Source organism: Physeter macrocephalus, chromosome 16 (assembly GCF_002837175.3).
Source record: "Physeter macrocephalus isolate SW-GA chromosome 16, ASM283717v5, whole genome shotgun sequence".
In the NCBI taxonomy this organism is placed as follows: domain Eukaryota; kingdom Metazoa; phylum Chordata; class Mammalia; order Artiodactyla; family Physeteridae; genus Physeter; species Physeter macrocephalus.
Window position 1 is genome coordinate 95901927 of NC_041229.1, and position 19187 is coordinate 95921113.

General features: G+C 46.7%; 1 protein-coding gene across 2 annotated transcripts in view; it reads left to right on the forward strand.

The window, feature by feature from the left end:
- Positions 1 to 19187, forward strand: part of PRDM11 (PR/SET domain 11) — an 85559-nt gene that overhangs the window by 36228 nt on the left and 30144 nt on the right. The gene's annotated exons all lie outside the window — the stretch shown is intronic.

Genomic DNA, 19187 nt, shown 5'->3' on the forward strand with positions numbered 1-19187 from the left:
CGAACATGGAAGGAAACCAGCAGGGGGAGCCATACGCTGGCCCAGCCTGGCCCAGAGCTTTTCTGCCATCACTCCTGGACGCGTGGATGATGGATCTTGCCGTCCCCTTGCCCCTGTGACCCTTGGTGGCCGAGGGCCATGCGGAGGAGCCCCATCTGGCAGTAGTCAACAGAATCAGTGGTGGGGCAATTTCTCCATGAATCCTCATGCGTGTGTCTGGCGGGCCGTCCTATGACATTTATGAAGGGTTTACCCAAGCCCTCCTCTGGAGTGGGTGACCTGGAGCTGGGGACTGTGGAGATGCATAGCATGACGTTCAGCTAAAAAAGCAGTAATAGCCAGTGCTAGAGGTAAAGCTTCCAACAAGACAGGCACGGTCCCTGCCCTCTGGGAGTGGACAGTCTGGTGGGGGGCACAGGCAGTGAACAAATACATGCACATGTGACAGTTGCTACTGAAGGGGGAATCCAGGACGCTCTGGGTACACAGGGAGATGGCAGCGTTCACAGAGCTCTGGGATTTGGGGCCTGGAGCCTGAGTTCATCATGTCAGCCAGGTTTGCTAATTACTATCTAATGTGACCTTGGGTGAGTCATTGAACCTCTCTGTGCCAGGATAATCATAGCTGATGGTGAAGATGGAATGAGTTAATGCTGCGAAGTTCTTAGAATCGTGCTTGCCTTTCGTAAGCACGCAGTGACTGTCAGCTATTATTGTTGTTCTTGGCCTACTTGAGGGGTTTGGGCAAGATTTCCTCTGGTCTGAGACTTGAAGAATGAGTAGCAGTTAGTAGAAGGGGGATGGAAAAATGCTCCATGTAGGCAGAACAGCTGAGAGAGAGGAACCTAAGAAGTCCGGTGGGGCAGCAGCAGTGAGCCTGAGAGGCAGAGCGGCGAGAATTGGCAGGAGAGGGAGGTGGGAGCCAGGTCATGCTGTGTTTCATAGGCCGTGACAAGCGCATCCTTCATCCTGTGGGTCAGGGGAAGCCATCGGAACGTTTCAAGCAGAGGTGTGACATGGTAGGTTGCAGAATGGAGGATTGGGATTCTAGGTAAAAGGCTGGAGTGGGAGTTCACATCTGGAAAGATGGTGGCTTAAAGTCAAGTGCTAGAGGTGGGCACGTTTGAGAGAGATTTAGGGGGGAGAATCCCCAAGATTCGTTGATAGACAGGATGTGAAGGTGAGGCAAAGGGATTTTCAGATTCGAAAAGGAAGGATTATCAGTGATGGCTTTCAGGCACCAAACCTGAACACAGATAGGGGGACATGGGACAGTAGAGAGAGGCAGGCTGGGGGTAGGAAGGTGATTCATTTATCATTAAATAAACACCTCTTGAAGGTCTGCTTTGTGCCAAGCACTGGGCTGGCTCTGGGGACGCAATGATGGACCAGATCAGACATCAGTCCTGCCCTCATAGAATTTACTGTGGGGAAGATGGAAGAAATTAAAGAATAAGATAAGCATCAATAAATGTAACATTATGGCTCTGAAAGGTAATGGAGAGACAGCGGGGCCAGGAGAAAAGTGATCAGCCAAGGGATTTGATGGGGCCAGAAGTCGGGGAAGGCTTCCTAATAGTTGAGCTGTGATTGAAGGAAGAGAATTCCCACCAGCTGATGATTGGTGAGGGACATCAAGATGGATGGAACACCATGAGCAAAGGTCCTGTGGCAGAAGAGAGCACGGTACGTTTGAGCAACTGGGAGGTCAGTGTGCCTGGAGTGCAGCAAACGTGGGCCTGGAAGAGACAGCGGCTCGGTCATGTAGGGGCCAGTGGGCCAAACTGGGACTTCCGTTCTCCATTTTAAGAACAGCGAAAATCTTTCATTTATGTTTGAAAGGGTGAGTTTGGCTGCAGGCTGGAGAACTGATGGGGTAGAGACATTGGTCAAGAATGGACGTGTGCACCCCAGTCAGAGGACTGTGTTCATTCTTGAAGTCAGTGACGGTAGAGGGTTGAGCTAGGGTGGGGCAGAGACATGGAGACAAGTGAACTGGTTTGTGAACTATTTCAGAGATGAGAGAGATCTGACTTGGGAAGAGACCTATTGGCCCAAGTAAGGGAGAGGGAAGTGTCATGAACAACTCCTGCAGCGTTCCTCTCCCTACAGGTCAGGAATGGTGAATTTCTGTGACAAATGGGCAATGCCAGAAGGGGACTGGGTTGAGGGGAAGATCCTGATTTTGGTTTTGGGCTTGTTGAGTTTGGAGTGATGCCTTGGATATCTTGTTGAGTGATGCCAAGATATCCAAGTAGTGATATCAACTAGGCAGCTTTATATATATGGGTTCAGAGCTTGGAAAGGACGTCTGGAGATGTTACTTCATGAGTCACCTGTGCATAGGTGATCAGTGGGGCCAGAGGGCTGGAGGGCAGCCCCCAGGGAGAACGGGCTGAGTGAGAGGTAGAGCAGCCTAAGGACTAAGCTTTGAGGAACTTCAACGGTGAGCCGTCCAGAAGGGGAGCTCAATCCTGCAGGGGAGACAGAGCAAGAGTGGCCTGAGGTGGGAAGGCCAGTATGTCCAACGATGTCCAGCTCTGCTGAGAAGCCAAGCAAGAGAAGGGCTCGAAAGCGTGTACTGGATTTAGTGCCAGGGAAGTCATTTGTGACTTAAGCAAGAGCTGTTACTATAAGTAAGCCAGTGGTTGTCAACCTGGGGCAATTTATACCCCCCGCCCCCTTTCTGGGGTAGTTGGACATGTCTGGATTTTTTTTTTTTTTTTTTGCCATCACAACTTAAGATGGAGATATGCTACTGGCATCGAGAAGTAAGAGGCCAGGGATGCTGCTTAACCTTTTATAATACACAGGACAGCCTCCTACAACAAAGAATGATCTGGCCTCAGTTGTCAACAGTACCAGGGCTGAGAAATCCTGCAGAAGAGTAATGAGATGGGAAGCTCATTAGAATGGAGGTGACTGGTATAGTCACTTCTCAGAAGTTTGATTAGAAATAAGTGGAGGAGAGAGACAGGAAGGGTGATGGCTGGGGGAAGACTGGGGTCAAGGGAGTTTGTTAATGAGACATTAACTTCCTTAAACAACCCAATGGAGGGAGTCCTGCTGAAGAAATGATAGAATATACAGTAGAGATAAGGCCTGATGGGTAAGCTTTTATATTACCTAAGAAGGTTCACATGGAGACACTGGCTGTAGAAAGGAGGTGGGCCAACATTTTTTCTGTCCCTGGAGGGATATCCTAGAGATTTGAAGCAGGTGAAGGGAGGTAACTATAGTAGGCCAAACAATGTCTCTCCAAAGATGGCCATGTCCAGATCCCTGGAACTTGTGACTGTGTTATCTTATATGGTAAAAGGAACTTTGCACATGTGATCAAGTTAAGGATCTTGAGATGGAGAAATTATCTTGGCTTATCGGGGTGGGCCCAATGCAGTCACAAGCATCTTTCTAAGAGGGAGGCAGGAGAGTTAGAGTCAGAAAGAAAAGATTGGAAGACCCTATGCTGCTGGCCTTGAAGATGGAGAAGGAGCCAGGAGCCAAGGCGTGCAGAATCTACAAAAGGCCAGGAAACAGATTCTTCCCTCAAGCCACCTGAAAAAAACTCAGCACTGCCAACACCTTGATTTTAGGATTCCTTACTTCCAGAAAAGGAAGACAATAAATTTGTGTTGTTTTAAGCCACCGTGTTTGTGGCCGTTTGTTATAGCAGTAGTAGGACCCTAATCCAGTGGGCTTATGTGTTTGGGGGGGCATCTGCTAAAATGTGCAGAGAGGTGGAGAGAGGTAGCCTGAGACTGAGGAGGAGGCGAGTTCAGGTTGGGATGGGTAGAGATGGAGGTGCCCTCGAGGTGCCCAGGTGACGCTGTCCCGAGGCACGTCGGTGTGTGTGGGTCTGCAGCCGAGGGCAGATGCCTGGGTATGGAGGGAAAACCCAGCATATAAATATATGCAGGTGAAGCCCTGGGAAGGGTTGAGCAGTGGGGTCAGTGCTGCAGAGGGCGAGAAGCTTGAGGATCGAGAGCCCGTTGGCACGCAGATCTTGGTGTCCTTGTCAGGGGCAGTTTCATGGGTGTTACTGCTGTGGATTGAGATGTGAGTGGGAGGTGAGGAGGGGGAGCCAGCAAGGGTGATTGGCTTGTTTTCAAAGTCGAGCTGCTCATTGAGCAATTATTATATGCCAGGTGTATACCACATTCTCCCTCAGAACAGTCCCACAGGTGGAGGTGGCCGCCCTTCTGGTTCAGATAAGGGAACCCGGGACTGAAGAGGTCAAGCAAGCAGCCCCAACTCCCGTAGCTAGTACCTGGCAGATCTTGGGTTCCTTCAAAGACAGCATCCCTCCGTGATGCCTGGGGCTTTAAGGAGTTCCATCGTGGGGAGACATGCCTAAGGAGGGGGAGCAGTGAATGTGGTTATGTGTCCAAATTCAGTCTATCCTCACAGACACAGAGCAGCTCCCATGCACTGGGAACTGAGCAGGAAGTTCTGGAGGTAACACAAATACATGAAGTTTGCTCTCTGTTTTTATAGAGCCTTGGTTCAGCCACAGGGAGCGGGGACCAAGGTAGATGGGAGGGGAGGAGGCCTATTCCCGACCCAGAGTGTTGCTGGTGATTGTGGTGCTGCAGTAGGCTGTAGGGGTAGGCAGAAGGGGAGTTGGTTTTGGCTGGGCAAATTAGGGCTGGGTTTTGAAGGATGGGTAGGAGTTCAGCAGAGGAGGCTGATGCCTTCTCAGCCTGCGGGAAAATCTCAGGGGAGAAAATCTAGTGTCATGCCCAGGGAAGGGCTAGTAGGGTCCCCTTCTTTCCCACCAGAGTCTACCCTTTGGGACAGCCCAGCCGGGAAAGCTTGGAGTCTCTAAAGCAGATAGCTTCCCCAGGTTCGTGGCCTGGCATGGGTCCGGGTCCAGAGAAAAGGGATAATAGGAAGCTCTGGAGTTTGCAGCGTGGTCATAGACCAGCTCCATCTGGTCGTGGCCTGTCGTTCAGGGGCAGGGCCAGAGGCAGCAATGTTGCTTCCTTGGAGGTTCCTTCCACGGGCCTCTGAGCTGTGGCATGCGCATGGGTGCAGGGACAGCATGGCTGGAGGTCGCAGGACCACGTGGAGGCTGTGACCTTTGTGATGCAGAGAAGTGAGAGGCGTTGAAGCCTGTGTGTGTGTGTCTGTCCTCAGTTGGGACCTCAGCTGGGGCAAAGCAGGAATGAGGAACAGCTCTGCCTGCTCAGATGATGGGTTGGCTGAATGGTGCGAGAGGGGGAAAGGTGGGCTGAACCACGGCCCTGACTTTGGACCAGGATCCGGAAACTCTACATCCTAAATAAACTGCATTCATCTGTCAAATCCTGTCCCAAAGCTATACTTGTCTGTTGTTGACCTTCTGCCTGCCTTCCAAAGCTCTGGCCTCTGTCCAACACAACACATTTCCTTCCATAACTCAGTATGTAGAGTCTCCTCCAGCAGAAACGATGGTGGTGCTATAAGGATAAGCACAGCCGTTAATGCTCATTGAGTGCCTACTACGTGTCTGGGTCTGTACTCAGCACTTCACAGGATGATCTCATTTGATCCTAGCGATGCCCCTGTGAAGCAGGTATTGTTCTACCCATTGCACAGCTGAGAAAACTGAGGCCCGGAGAGGATGAGTCATTCTGCACAAAGCTAAACGGCTAGTGAGTAGCTGAGCTGGGTTTCAAACCTGGGCAGTTTGCTTCCAGAACCCACCTTCTCATTCGGCCTCCTGGTCCTCTCCACCTCCCTTACTTGTCGGGCCTATGCCTACCTCCTGGCCTTGGTTGACTCTGTTCCACTCACCCTTCCTGCCCAGTACAAGGTCCCTCTCCATCTCCCCTCAACCCGGAGGAAAGCTGGTCCCACTGCGTACAGTGCGCTGCAGGGACAGGGCCCGGGTTTAGATGAACCAAATGGCCATTTCCACTTTGCATCTCTCCTTCATGGCCTGGCCTCCTCGGAAGGAGTTTTGCTCTCACTTCTGACTGTTTAGAAAAGAAATTCCCCTTCCTCTGCTTACTCATCTCACTGGAAATCATAGACTCCATAAGTCATTGCCAAGGTTGCCAGGCTGCCCTCAGGCACTGCAGGCCAGAGACAATGCTGCAGGCATGAGATGCTTGGGGAGCGCCAGGCAGCCATATGGTTTGGTAAAGAGGCAGAGAAAGAGGAGGCCAGCACAGGGTTTCTGTTTCAGTTTTTCACTGAGACCCAGTCTGGTTCCAGAAGGGATTTCGGGCAGCCTAGCAGCATATATCAAATATAACATGATAGCATATTAAAACTGAGAGAGAGAGAAGAAAGAAAAACAAGGGTGGAGACCCTAAATAGAGCCAGGAATGAGGCTAAAAATGCATACCATAATGACCTGTGTGTGCACTTTTAGCTATAGAAGGTCCAAATCCAGCAGCCGCTGGGGAAAGGCAAGCCTCCTTAGCTACCGGTGCTTTCTGGCCATAACTCGAGAAGTCCCGGGTAGCTCCCGAGGAGGTCTCCTTCTCTGGGTAGAGACTGGATGGGAGATTTCCCAGGCCTCCTTGTAAAGAGGACACTGTGGTGGGATTGCTCCCCCCGCAGTCAGCCAGCCTCTCTGCCTGCCAGACTCCTACTGTTCTGGGGAGAAGCAGACGTGAAATGGGGTTTCAGTGTTTTCCATTTCAGCTTCCATCGTAAAAATGGAGATTTATTTTAAAACTTGAAATTGGATGTGCAAAAGCTCATGACGCCCTCCAGAACAGAGTCTGAGAAATCCCGAGTAGCTGGGATAGATGAAGTGTGAGCAGACAGTTGCAATAGTGCAAGATGTCAGCGGGAGCAGGGGATGGGGTGGGGCTCAGAAAAGGGAAGAACAACGGGCTGGTCCAGGAAGGAAAGAAGGCCCATTTGAAACAGGTTGGGCTTCTGTGTGTGTGTGAGAGTCTGAGCAAGTGTGTTTCATGCTTATTTGTTAATTTCTATTAACTCTTTATTCTGAAAATTTCAAACTCTACAAAAGTATAAGAATAGTATGATCAACAGCCACACATCCTGCATCTAGATTCGCCCGCTGCTAATATTTTATAACAATTGCTTCAGTCTCTCTCTCCATATCTACCTACAGGCACGTGCACACACACGCACACACACATTCTTTTTCGTTTGGTTTTTCTGAACTGTTTGAGACGTAGTTCCAGACATCAGGCTTCATAGGCCATGCAGTGTCTGTCACCGCTACCCAGCTCTGCCTTTGTACCATGAAAGCAGCCGTAGACAGCACATGAATGAATGAGCGTGGCTGGGTTCCAATAAAACTTTATTTGTAAGCACTGACATGTGAATTTCATATAAGTTCAAATGAAATTTGAGTTTCACAAGTTTTGAAAATCAAACAAATGAAATTATACGAAAAAAATTTTTTCAATTATTAAAAAAACAACGAGCAAAACCACACTTAGCTCACAGGCTGCATAAAAATAGATGAGGAGCTGGATTTGACCTGCCGGCAGTAGTTTGCCGACCCCTGTCCTATATAATCACAATATAATGATTATATTCCGGAAATTTAACCATGGATACAGTACTGTCTCAACTACAATCCATATTCAGATTTTCCCAGTTGCCTTGCGTAACGGCCTTGGTAGTTTTCCCTCCATTCAGGACCCACTCAAGCATCACACATTGCATTTACTTGTCATGTCCCATTAGTCTCCTTTATTCTAGAACAGTTTCCCTGCATTGTGTTTTCTCTTTCACGATATCGCTGCTTTGGAAGAGTCCAGGACAGTTGTTTGCAGAACTTTCCACAGATTCGATCTGTCTGATTGTTTCCTCATGATAGATTCAGATTATAGATTTTTTGGCACAGAGGATGTTTTGTCTTTCACACTGCAGATAGCAGGAACACGTGATGTCCGTTTGTCTTCTCTTTAACCCAGTGCTTTTAGCAACTACTGATGATTCTTGCCTGTATCAATTATTTTTCATGGTTCAAAATGATTTTTAACCATTCCTTCTACACGTATGACTTGACATTCTTCTGTTAGAAAAAAAAGTGCTCAACTTTCTCCCCCACCCCATTCCTTAAAGTTATTTTTAGTAGCAGTATGGACTCAAGGATTCTTTTTTTTCTTCAGTGTGTTCTAGTCCATTCCTGTCATTACTCATTTTGAGCTTTAAATTGCCCTAGATTAGGCCAACAGGAGCCCGTTCTTTTTTTTTTTTTTTTTGCCATGCCACGCGGCATGCAGGATCTTTAGTTCACCGACCAGAGATCGAACCCGTGCCTCCTGCAGTGGAAGCTCAGAGTCTTAACCACTGGACCGCCAGGGAAGTCCCAAAGAAGATGTTCTAGCCATCTCTCTTAGGAGCTCTAATTTGTTTTAGTGAGAAATGGTATTTAGAATTCAAATCTCTGGGCACTAGGTGTGTGCATTGCTCCTGGGGTGTCCTTGCTTCTAAGCCTGAACTAGGTTTTGAGGGCTGTGTTGAAGTGAGTGGCCAACAGAGTCAGGAAATGAGGGAACACGGAATCACAAGCAGTGGGCATAGCATGTACAAAGGCCCAGGGACACGTGTAAGTTGAGGTGCGGAATGGTAATGGGGTATAGCAGAGGTGCAGGGTGTGCTTAGAAGGAAAAGTGGAAGATGATGCTAGAAAACAGTTGCTTTTCTCATGTTCTAAGATGTTATGGATCTTAAAACACTATTGATTCAATATCAGCTTTTCCAGGAATAAAAATATGTACCTCAACCCTAAGATTCCTCTTAATATCAGAAGCATTAAATGGCTTGGCTTGTATAACTTTTATAAATGCTGGTAGTTTGGTTACTGAGTCATGAACCAAACCAAAGATATCCCCCCCAACCCCAAATATAATATGCTGGTGAACTAGTTTTGGCTGGAGCTGAGTCTGTAATTTTCAAACTCTATTATATGGAACAAAAATAAAGCGCGAAGAATTTTCACTATAAGCCAGCTTCTAACTTGACCTTCAACATTCCTTGTCTCCTCAGCACTTCCACTGCAGTTGTGTTTCTCACTTTTGTTATATTGAGGCCACTTTTAAAAATATATGTATATATTTTACTATAGTTACCGTGCTGTACATTACATACCCAGGACTAATTTATTTTGACCACCTTCCTGCATTTTGACAACACCCCACCTCCCGCCTCTGGCAATCATCCGTTTTCTGTATCTATGAGTTCAGGGTTTGTTTGTTTGTTAGTTGTTTTAGATTCCACATATAAGTGCGATAATACAGCATTTGTCTTGATCTCACTTATTTGTCTTAGCACAATGCCTTCAAGGCCCATCCATGCCATTGCACATGGTAGGATTTCCTTCCTTTTTATGGCTGAAAAATATTCCCTTGTATATCTATCCACATATTCTTTATCCATTCATCTGTTGATGGGCACTTAGTTTGTTTCCATTTCTTGGCTGTTATAAATAATGCTGCAGTGAACATGGGGGTGTAGATACCTTTTTGTGTTAAGTTTCCATCAGTTAAATATCCAGAAGTGGAATTAGTGGATCATATGGCAGTTCTATTTTTAATTTTTTAAGGAGTCTCCATACTGGTTTCCATAGTGGCTGCACCAATTTACATTCCCAAAACAGTGCTCAAGGGTTCCCTTTTCTCCACATCCTCCTCAACACTTGTTATTTCTTGTCTTTTTGGTGAAAGCCATTCTGACAGGTGTGAAGTGATACCTCATTGTGGTTTTAATGTGCATTTCCCTGATGACTGGTGATGTTGAACATCTTTTCGTGTACACTTTGGTCAGGTGTCTGACTTTTATTGTTTATGGGGTCCCAGTGTTGCATTAATTTTATTCTAAAGTTACTTTAAAAGGTTTAAACATAAAAAAACTAGATAAACACATTTCTTATAGCTTTTAAACAACTATAAAACCGAGACAGACTTAAAAATATAAAATGAACAGAGCTATACAAACCGACAGAATTCAAATGAACAAAATCAATGTCCTGTGTTGGATAATGTTTTACTGAAACTAAGGTGCTGTTTATAGGGTGAATACTACTTAGACACAGCTTCTTCTGCATTTGGCATGCCTTTGCTTTTGTGTGCCATGTGACACTTTTCTTCGTTTGTTTCTATTTAAAACACTGGGAAATCTTTCATTAATGCAACTGCTGCGATGTTTCTTAGTCTTTGCCAGAATGCATCGTTTACGTATTAAACTTTGTATCTGTTCTTTTTTCATTGGCTCATGGCAAGTAGTAATAATTGGTGTTGTACAGTCAGCTGTTACGATGTAACAAGCAGTGGAGTAGAATGGAGCTCTGTAAACTTTTTGTGTTAAGGGGCCAGATAGTAAGTATTTTAGGCTTTGTGGCCCATACAGTGTCTGTCACACTGCTCAATCCTGCCATTGCAGCGTGAGAGCAGCCGGAGGTGTGCGTGTTCTAGTAAGACTTTGTTTATGGAGACTGAAATTTGAATTCCGCGTAATTTTCACAGGATGAAATGGTCTTCTTTTGATTTACTCTCAACCATTTAGAAATGTACAAACCATTCTTAGCTGGTGGGCTGTACAAAACAATTGGGGGGTGCTGGATTACGCCTGCAGGCCCTGGTTTGCTGACCCCTGGCATATAGAACAACAATCATTTAGCATTGCTTGGGTATCTGCTGGTTGACTGCAGATCCTCATTGATTCTGGTGTGTCCGCTGGTTGCCTGCGGTTGGGCTGATTTAGTTGGGCTTGGCTGGGCTGCTCAGCCTCCAGCCACTGCTCACCGAGGGCCAAGTCTGCTCCAAGTGTGTCTGTCCTGGGCCCAGACTGAAGAGGCAGAGGCTCCCTGGGGAAGCTCTTCTCATCCCAAGGCAAGCCCACAATCACAAGCACGTTTCAAGCCCGTTTCTGCATCATGCGTGTTAACACCCCATTGGCCAAGTAAGTCACGTGGCTGAACCCAAGGTCAAGGAGTGAAGAAGTATGGGCCACCTGTAAGACAGAGTCTAGTGCGGAGTCACACGGCCAGGGTGATAGGGAGGGGCGAGAGCTGGGCCAAGAATTCAGTCTACCATGGGTGCCAACTCAGTCACAAGCACAATACTCTTTTTTAATTTTTTTTTTTTGGCTGCGCTATAGGGCTTGCGGGATCTTCGTTCCCAGATCAGGGATCTAACCCAGGCCCCCTGCAGTGGAAGCGTGGAGTTTTAACCACTGGACCACCAGGGAGTTTCCGCAAGCACAGTACTCTTGTGGGGCAGAAATCTCATGCGGATTCCCATGCATTGATTTTTTTTTTTTAATGAAAACATTGAATTAAACATTCTTAGAGAACTTTTGGATCTTGAGAACATATCCAAAGACCCGACTTTGAGAACCACTAATCTCTAGTGAACTTTCTGGCTTTAATAATAGGGGTTTGGGGGTTCCCTGGTGCTTGAAAATTCCTCCAGGAGAAGTCTTGTCTGATTTATACCCTCAGAGCCAAATTCAGCACCACTTAAACCCCAGTGGGTCCTCAGCAAATGCTAGTTAGGGTTGGTGGGCAAGCATCATAATACTAGCAACAGCAATTGCTGTTGTTGGTTGGGCACTAAAGGATTTGTGTGTCTTAATTCTTGTATCCTCACAACCGTTCTGTGGGATAGGTATTATTATCCCCCTTTTACAGATTGGGAAACTGGGGCTTAAAGGGCCAGGTTACTTGTCCGAGGCCATGCAGTGTGGAACCAGGTCTTCGAACCAAAGCTTGAGCTCCTAATCTCCAACCCTGAATGTGACTGTCTAGATGCCCACGTGACATCTGTTGGTCTTCCCACTGCCACCGACACACCCTTTTCTCTGGGGAAGGCTTTTCAAGCCAGTGACATAAGGTTGTTTCCTTTTCCTTGTCTGATTGCTGCTGATGAAGATTTGGCAGATACTTTTAACTGCTTTATTGAGACGGAAGTCACGTACCGTACAATTCACCCATTTAAAGCGTGTAATTCAGTGGTCTTTAGTGTATTCCCAGATATGTGCAGCCATCACCACAGTCAGTTTTAGTACATTTTCATCACCTCAAGAAGTAACTCCATCCTTCAGCTGTTACCCGCCTCTTCCCTTCTTCTTTCCCTTCTAGCCCGAGGCATCCACTACTCTACTCTTTGTCTCTATCGATTTCCCTATTCTGGACTTCTCATGTGAACGAAATCAATCATATACTGTGTGGTCCTCTGTGACCAGCTTCTTTCACGTGGCTTAACGTTTTCAAGGTGCATCCGCGTTGTGACAGGTATCATTCCTTTTTATGGCCGTATAATATTCTACTGTGTGGATATACCACATTTTGTTTATCTGTGCATTCTTGTGTGGACAGTTAGGTTGTTTCCACCTTTTGGCTATTATGAATAATGCTACTGTAAACACTTGTGTGCAAGTTTCTGTGTAGACATATGTTTTCCCATCTCTTGTGTCTGTGCTTCAGAATGGAACTGTTGGGTCATATGGGAAGTATGTTTAATCATTTGAGGAGCTGCCAGACTGTTTCCGGAGTGACTGGACCATTTTACATTCCCACCAACAGTATATGAGGGCTCTGATTTCTCTCTTCTGATTTCCAACATTTACAGTTACCTGCCTTTTTGATTCTAACCATCCTAGTAGGTGTGAAGCGGTATCTCCTTGTGGGCCTTTGGGTTTTTTCTCTGCTTTTTTCTGTCTCTTGTCGATTTCACTGGTTATTAGGGAGAGTTGCTCATGATGGGTGGGTTGTGTTCTGAATAACCCCACGGGGTGAGTTTCACACCTGCCCTGTCACCACCTCCCTCTGCCTTGTTAACCAGCAAGACCTTTCAGGTCTGTAGCATGATGTATAAAGTTTGCTGCCAGCTAATTTCTCTCTGACCGCATGCCCATTCTTTTTTTTTTTTTTTTTTTTAATTAATTAATTAATTTATTGATTTATGGCTATGTTGGGTCTTCGTTTCTGCGCGAGGGCTTTCTCTAGTTGTGGCGAGCGGGGTTGCGGCGAGCGGGGGCCACTCTTCATCGCGGTGCGCGGGCCTCTCACTATCGCGGCCTCTCTTGTTGCGGAGCACAGGCTCCAGGCGCGCAGGCTCAGTAGTTGTGGCTCACGGGCCTAGTTGCTCTGCAGCATGTGGGATCTTCCCAGACCAGGGCTCGAACCCTTGTCCCCTGCATTGGCAGGCAGATTCTCAACCACTGCGCCACCAGGGAAGCCCCCCGCATGCCCATTCTTATTTGCATTTTTGCTGCCTCCCAGGTAGGCACATTCTCCTGGCTGTCTCCCCCACGCTTACCCCAAGACCCTCATGTCAGGCATGATGAAGAGACAGGATTCAGGCCAGTTTCCTGACCCTGCTCCTCAAGTCCTGGTCCAAGGGCTCATTTCATCAGTTTCACCAACAGCCAGATTTATTACCAAGGAGAGTGAGGCTGAGTGGGTTCTGGGTAGAGGGTGGTCGTTTCCGTGGCTGGTTCCAAAGCTGGGTGCCTTTTCCAGGCAGAGCAGAGGGACTTGGGAAAGGAAGAGCTGTCTGCATTGGTGACAGGGCTCTGGACTCACACGCCTCCCACTTGAAAGAAGCGTGTTTTGGGGCTAGTCACCATTCTCTCTGAGCTCTACTTTCCTTATCCCTCAAATGGGGATGCACAATCTAATGGAACATACCCCATGAGTTGCTATTATTCATGCTTGTTGCATGCCTGGTGTATAATAGGTGATGAGCACGTTGCAGCTTTATTATCTCCAGTTAGCTTCACGTGGGTTTCAGGACTGGCTGGGGGTGATGAGTGAAATTACAGTTGTAAAACCTGGATGTGGAATTTGGGATTGTATGTAAACATGCCTCATTTAACCAGGTCTCCAGGGCCTTTTTGAAATTTGATAAATAGAATAATGAAAGGAAGTACGTACAGTTGTTCCTCAGAATCGGCGGGGATTGGTTCCAGGGACCCCCATGGATACCCAAATCCATGGATGCTCCAGTCCCTTCTATAAAATGGTGCAGTGTTTGCATATGACCTATACATATCCCCCCCTGTGTATTTTAAATCATCTCTAGAATACTTATAATACCTAATACAATGTAAATGCTATGTAAATTGTTGTAAATGCTATGTAAATAGTTTCTGGTGTGTGGCAAATTTAAATTTTGCTTTTTGGAACTTCTGGAAAAAAGTTTTAAAAATAGTTTTGATCCTTGGTTGGTTGAATCCGTGGGTGTGGAACCCGCAGATACATAGCGCTGACTGTACTAATTCCATTATCGGTTAAATGGTGGTGCGGGAGGTGTGGGGATGGGTTAGATCATGGTTCTTGGGCCTTCTTGAGTCACCTAGGGTGTTATCCTCATATGCTCATATACTCATATACCTAGGGGGTTATACTCATATACTCATATACCTAGGGGGTTATACTCATATACTCATATACTCATATACCTAGGGGGTTATACTCATATACTCATATAATCATATACTCATATACCTAGGGGGTTATACTCATATACTCATATACCTGGGGGTTATACTCATATACTCATATACTCATATACTCATATACCTAGGGGCTTATAATCATATACTCATATACTCATATACCTAGGGGGTTATGCTCATATACTCATATACCTAGGGGGTTATATTCATATACTCATATACTCATATACCTAGGGGGTTATACTCATATACTCATATACCTGGGAGTTATACTCATATACTCATATACTCATATACTCATATACCTAGGGGCTTATAATCATATACTCATATACTCATATACCTAGGGGGTTATGCTCATATACTCATATACCTAGGGGGTTATGCTCATATACTCATATACCTAGGGGGTTATGCTCATATACTCATATACCTAGGGGGTTATGCTCATATACTCATATACCTAGGGGGTTATGCTCATATACTCATATACCTAGGGGGTTATGCTCATATACTCATATACCTAGGGGGTTATGCTCATATACTCATATACCTAGGGGGTTATGCTCATATACTCATATACCTAGGGGGTTATGCTCATATACTCATATACCTAGGGGGTTATGCTCATATACTCATATACCTAGGGGGTTATGCTCATATACTCATATACCTAGGGGGTTATGCTCATATACTCATATACCTAGGGGGTTATACTCATATACTCATATACCTGGGAGTTATACTCATATACTCATATAATCATATACTCATATACCTAGGGGCTTATAATCATATACTCATATACCTAGGCGGTTATACTCATATATATTCATAAAATGCTGTGCACATTTTAAGGGACGGCCCCCCCATTCTCCTGGCCGAAGTCCATCCATAGACACCAAGTTAGGAACCCAGGCCCTGAATAATCTCAGAGGCCCCCTTCCAATTTAAGTGTTCTTCATTCCGTGTTTCCGGGCATAGCAGGGGCCAGAGTTCAAGTTCGAGTTCAGGCCGGCCTCTTTATCTCTCTGCGTTTCAGTTTGCCAGTCTGGGAAGTGTCTGGGGACTGAGGTGATGCCGCCTGCCTCCTGGGCTTCTGGGAGGAGCATCTGAGACATGTGAAAGAGCTTTGTCAACTGTCAGTGGCTTCACAAATCGTTTTTGTAACTGCTTTGCTCTAAGAGGAGTTGCAGAGCTGAAAATCAGAACGTTTTATGGATTCACTGGGTTCCTGGAAAGTTGCAGGCAAATCAGGTTTTTAAAAATTCAATCTTGGCAGCACCTGGTTATGGCACCATTTAGAGGAGTCCAACAGTGAATCCTCGATTGTGGCAGACGTTCTGCCACAAAGCAGAATGTTCCTCCCTGTTAAAATACCAGTCTTTGCATCGGTATGCGAAAGATAATGATTTGCTCAAACCAGCAGCAAGGCTGGAAGTCCGCTGGAGAGGGCCCCAGGACACGATCCTGGTTGATTCTGATGAGGTCATTCGGGGGAGCCTGGGGTGACATTCATCACTCTGCAGAGCGCTTAAGAGCAAGGGCTGTACCTGCAGAGTCTAAACTCCAGCTGCCCCACACATTTCCTTTGTGGCCTCAGGCAAGTTGCCTACTGGGTCTGAACCTCAGTTTCCTAGTCTGTAAAATGGGGATAATAGCTGTAGCTACCTTCATAGAGTTGTGAGAATTCATGAGATCAGAGTACTTGGCACAGTAAAATTGCTCCATCAACGGCAGCGGTTGATGTTTTATTATTGATGTCTTTGTTAATTATTACCACGGTCAGAAATAGTGTTCTAGTCCACATGGACCCATGCTTGACCCAGGGAGCCAAACCTTATGTTTTTTTATATTATTTTCTGAGGATCTGTCCCCATAGCATCATAAAATTCTTAGACAGAATTTTATACATCATTTAGGATAGACTTCCACTCAGTGGGGAAATTCTTTCTTCCGCTTCCCTGATAGCGAGTCATCCTGCTACTGCTTAAATACTCCCAGTAACAAGAAACTCACCACCTCACAAGGCTGCTTGTTCCATTGCAGGATGGTTCTGCATGTTAGAACGTGTATCTTAGGACCGTTCTGCTTGCATATTCCTCGCGCCGAGTTCAGGCCTGTGTCCCTCTAAGTGGCCCTGGTTTTGCCTGCCCTCCCCCATGTTGTGGTCCTTCCCACATTTGATGATGGATCTGCTTTCTCTAGCCTCTTCTTCTCCAGTCTAAGGGACCCTCTTACCATGCAGGTCGTCCTGGCCCAGGTTATCAAAGTCCTTCTCACATCACAATGTTCAGAGTCTGGGCTGGTCCAGGAAGTGCTGGGTTCAGAAGGGCCAAGGAATCGACCTTGAAGGATGAGACCAAGGAGGATGCTGGGAAACCAGCGTTCTTGGGCTTGGTCCCGAGCATCTGGCCCTGACCGGGCCTTCGTGGACCATCTCAGTGGCAGGACTTGAGGCCCACAGCCCGCTGTCTACTCGGGTGGCAGGGCTCATCAGAAACATGTGATGTGCCCTAAATACCCTCTGTGATCCTGCGAGCCCCTGCTTCCTCCACCTAGAACCCCCTCGCCCTCTTCTTCTCCAAGACTGCAGCTTAGATTCCACGCCCTCCAAGGAAGTCCTCCACCGACCACCAGGTACAGGGCTCCAGCTCTGTGCTCCCGTGTTCCACAGAATTCCCCACCACACTACTGACCATGGGACAGCACAGTGGCCTCTCTTCTGTACCCCCTGGACTGTGAGTTTTGTGAGAGCAAAGACACTGTCTTCCCAGATCACCATTTTATCCCCAGAGCCTGTCACTGTAGCTGCTCCCTTGGTGATATTTGCTGAATGAATGAATGCTCGATTGGAGAAAATCCTGACTGACAGGGAAGATAAGCCAAGAAACATCCCTCAGCAAACCTGGAGATCTTAAGGGGATCTGAAGCCAGCAACAGAGACCTTAGGCAGCTCCTGTGTCCCCAACGGCTCCCACTCAGGCCTCTTGGCCCAGCTGAAGCTGCAGAACGTCTGATTACAACTACTGTTGACCCCTACCACCCAGAATTAATCATAACGAACATTTGGTCCCTTTAATAATCACCATTACGATCACAGTGCTAATAGCGACCTCTTATGGAGCGCCTCCAAATCAGTCATTATGGCAGTGCTGCAAGGTTGGTTTTTACCCCTTTTTACAGGGGAGGAAACTGAAGCCTGACCAGGGAAGTCACTTGCCCAAGACCACTCAGCTTGTCAGTGGTGACGCTGAGACTCTAGCCGATTCCTCAGGCTCCATGACTCTCACTACCCACTAGGTGCTCTTGCTACTGGCTGCGGGACCTACAGATGCTTCTCTTTTCCCCGCAGAGAGAAAGGAGCAATCAGAAAATGATAATGAAGGGTGATTAGTATTATGATAAAGTACAGGGTTCCATGAGATTCCAGGGGAAGGTCCCTGTAGACTGGGGTGTCATCTGGGGAGATTGCCAGGGGAGGGGAAGCCTGAGCTGCATGTTTTCTCTTTTTTGTCTGGGAGTTTTAAGCCACGGAGGCAGTATAGTCTTTTAGCTAGACAAACAGAGCAAAAGCTTCATCCTCCTCCCCTCTTCCCTCCCCTCTAGAGGTAACCAGAGGTGAGAGCTTGAAACGCATCTCCCAGACTGTCTACGCACATACAAACATACGGAGTGATGTGCTGGCAAATACTTAGCAACCTGCTGCTTGCTGATGGTTGTGCTGCAGGGTACATGTGCCAATTGTCTTGATGTCAAGGCTCCCAGCATGGCTGGTTTCAAGCTGCCAACATGAAGGCATTAAATGAGTAGCTGGGAAGAGATATATCATGACAGTTATTCGATAGTATTTCTACCATGCGGATACGATAGATGCCAATACCCTCGAGAACATTGATATCGTAAAATATAGTAAAATAATTAGGAAACTTTGGGTATATATTACCTTTGTGAAAATAGAATGTATTGAATTGTAAGTTTATATAATCTAATTTTTAATGATGGCTGTGTTTCACAACTGGTTCATGAGATTCTGGAAGATTTCGCAGTCAGCTCTCGTTAGCCAGTACAAGCCAGCTCCAGCACGCCACTCATTTCCTTTTTACTCAAGTATTAACAGTATAGAATTTGGCTCTTCATCCAGTCCTTCATTCATTCAACCAGTATTCTACCGTGTGCCGTGCCCCGTGTTAGGAACCGGGGCCAGACCACCGTCTTGAGCAGATAGCCGTGCCCTTGGCCGCCACCAGCTTATGGTCTAAAGAGAAGGCAGTCAGTTACCATATTGGCAAGTAGACAAACCCTGCAATTGGCTCTCTAAAAGGAAGCAACAGGACAGTGTGATAGAGATAATACTGAGAGAGGCATGTGGAGGTCAGGGTGTGGAAGGGGAGAACCTACCTCAGGTTCAGGTCAAGAAAAACTTCTTCTGAGGAAGTGACAGAAACTGAGACCCAAAAGATAAGAAGGGACCAGCCATGCAAAACTTAGAAAAAGTTGCCAAAGTGGTAATACATTCACTTGGATGCCATTTCTGTAAACTGTACAAACATGCAAAATGGTTCTGTATGTTGTTTTTAGAAGAAATCCTTGTACAGTAAAATTGAGAAGGTTCCCTTCCAGCTTCAGGATGGAGGGAGGGTGGGAGAGAGAATGAATTGGAGGCAGAGATGGTCTTCAACATCTATGTATTTTTTTTTTTTTTTTTTTTTTTTTTTTGCGGTACGCGGACCTCTCACTGTTGTGGCCTCTCCCGCTGCGGAGCGCAGGCTCCGGACGCGCAGGCTCGGCGGCCATGGCTCACGGGCCCT